The following is a 2,364-nucleotide window of genomic DNA, read 5'->3' on the forward strand; positions in this document are numbered from 1 at the left end:
TTTTACTACTTTTTATTATTTAATTTCATCTTTGTTGTTCATGTATAGTAGATCTAGTAAGGATCCCTTGTAGTTTGACTTAGATATTATGATCACTCTTATAAAAATTAAAAAATTTAAAAAGACTTTAGTTTTAGATAAGTCTAAACCAATTCAAGAACATGATTATCCTAGTCCTCTTAGGGAGTATGCCAATCCAATAATAGATAGAATTCACTTGAGTATCAATAGACCTATTATCCATGCTAATAACTTTGAGCAAAAACCTGCCAAATTTAGATGGTTCAAAATTCTCAATTTATGGGAAATCCTATTAAGGATCCCAACCTATACTTATCTAGCTTCTTATAAATTTATGGAACATTCAAGTATAATGGTGTCAGTGATGATGCTCTTAGGTTACGCTTATTATCATTTTTGTTAAGGGACAAAGCTAAGATATGGTTGAATTCCTTGCCCCCATGCTTTATAACCACTTGGAATGAGTTAGCAAATAAATTATTAAATGAGTATTTTCCACCTTCCAAAGTTGCCAGCTTAGGAATGATATCACATCCTTTTCCTAGTTTGAAGGAGAGTAAATTTATGAAAGTTGGGAGAGATTTAAGGAGAAGTTAAGGAAATGCCCTCATTATGCTTTATCAGATTGGTTAGTTATTTAAACTTTTTATAATGGACTGGTAGGATCCTTTAGGTTAATAATTGATGTTATAATTAGAGGATCATTAATGTTTAATCTTTTTTATGAAGCCCATGAATTAATTGAAAAAATGAAAATAAATAATTTTTAGTGGCCTTTTGATAGTGTGAATCCTAAGTGAGTACCTGGAGTTTATGAGTCAGATGCCTTATTTATTTTGACTACTCATATAGCTGCTATACTGCTACTTAAGGAATATATACTACTTATTTATTTTGACTACTCATATATACAGCTACTTAAGGAAGCATCGACATAAGAGAGAGAAAGTAGAGAGAGAGACTCTGAGATTTCAAAATCCTGTTATTTTGAAAATCTTTTTTCACGGCGTCGTCGTCGGCTTATTTCTACAAATGGTCGACGGCCATCTCCGGCCGTCAGTGGGATGGAGGAACGTCGTTCAACAGGACGTTCGATATTTGGTGGATCTCGAGACGTTTCGTCGTCACCACCAGCATTTGGAGATGATAGATTGCTGATTTTTTCTAGGTTAAAAGCTGCTTCAATTGGAAACAAACCATTAACCATCAATGAAGGTGGGAAAATGATGAAGAAACAAGTTCTGGAAGTACCTCGAAAAGGGAAAGGTAAAATCATGGAGGACAATATGGAGAAGACGGAATGGTCGGTCAAACAGTTTAATGTGAAGAATAACTCTATGGTGACCAGAACCATATCAGAGAACAACCGCAAGGAAGAAGGTTTGTTGAATGAAGACAAAGGTAAATTAAATGAAATGATAAGGGATTATGTGGAAGTTATTGGTTCTGAGCAATACGACAAGAATGAAGGTAAAACAAATGAGGTGATTAAAAAGAAAACAGATCTGGATGAAGTCCGAGATTGTCTTGCTAGAGAACTGGCAACATGTCAAGAGGTTACTGAAAAAATGTCCAAGAGAACTAATTCTGGATCTGTTTAAAATGTATGGTCTAAAAGCAAAAACATTAATATATCAGAATTGGATTATGGTTGCTGCATAGCTAATGATGGTAGAACAGTGAAACTGCAAGTGGATAAAGCTGCTGAAAATTCTAAGAAGCTGAATAAATCTCTGGTAGTTAAAATCTTTGGAGGAGAAGCCTCACTTTCTTAAATTAGCTATGAATTGAGGAAGCAATGGGAACAATATGGCAAATTTCATATTACTATTTTGGGAAAAGGATAGATATTATGCTCTTTTTTTTGAAGAAGAACACATGGAAGCAGTTCTAACCAATGGACCTTGGTTTGTCAATGGCAATATAGTTGGGATGGATAGATGGTCTCAAAGGTTTGATCCTAATTCACTAAAAGGTCTATCAGCTCCTATATGGATTAGATTACCAAATTTACCACTCTTTTGTTGGGACGAAGTAAATATATGTCGTATAGCATCCATGGTGGGAAAACCTTATCTTATAGATGGTAACATGTTCCAATGGTCAAGAAGGGAATTTGGACGTGTGTTTGTCCGTATTGACCTTGATGCCAAGCTTCCTACAGGAGTTTGGTAGAAGGAGAAGAAAACAAATTTTTTCAGAAAATAGAGTATGAAAGACTTCCCAATCTTTGCTTTGATTGTGGGAAGATTGGCCATCTAAAAAATTTCTGTCCTAATAACAGATTAATGAATGTAGAGCTAGCAATTCAATAAGAAAAAGAGCTTCCTAAAAACAATGTGG

The 2,364-nt window shown here is 34.5% G+C and overlaps 1 non-coding gene across 1 annotated transcript; it reads right to left on the reverse strand.

The window, feature by feature from the left end:
- Window positions 1–534: 534 nt before the first annotated feature.
- On the reverse strand, window positions 535–640 carry LOC114578799. Its single transcript, XR_003699750.1, has one exon. It is a non-coding gene; the product is annotated as a small nucleolar RNA R71 (small nucleolar RNA).
- Window positions 641–2,364: the final 1,724 nt, after the last annotated feature.

This window comes from Dendrobium catenatum, unplaced genomic scaffold, assembly GCF_001605985.2.
Source record: "Dendrobium catenatum unplaced genomic scaffold, ASM160598v2 original_scaffold_161646, whole genome shotgun sequence".
In the NCBI taxonomy this organism is placed as follows: Eukaryota; Viridiplantae; Streptophyta; class Magnoliopsida; order Asparagales; family Orchidaceae; genus Dendrobium; species Dendrobium catenatum.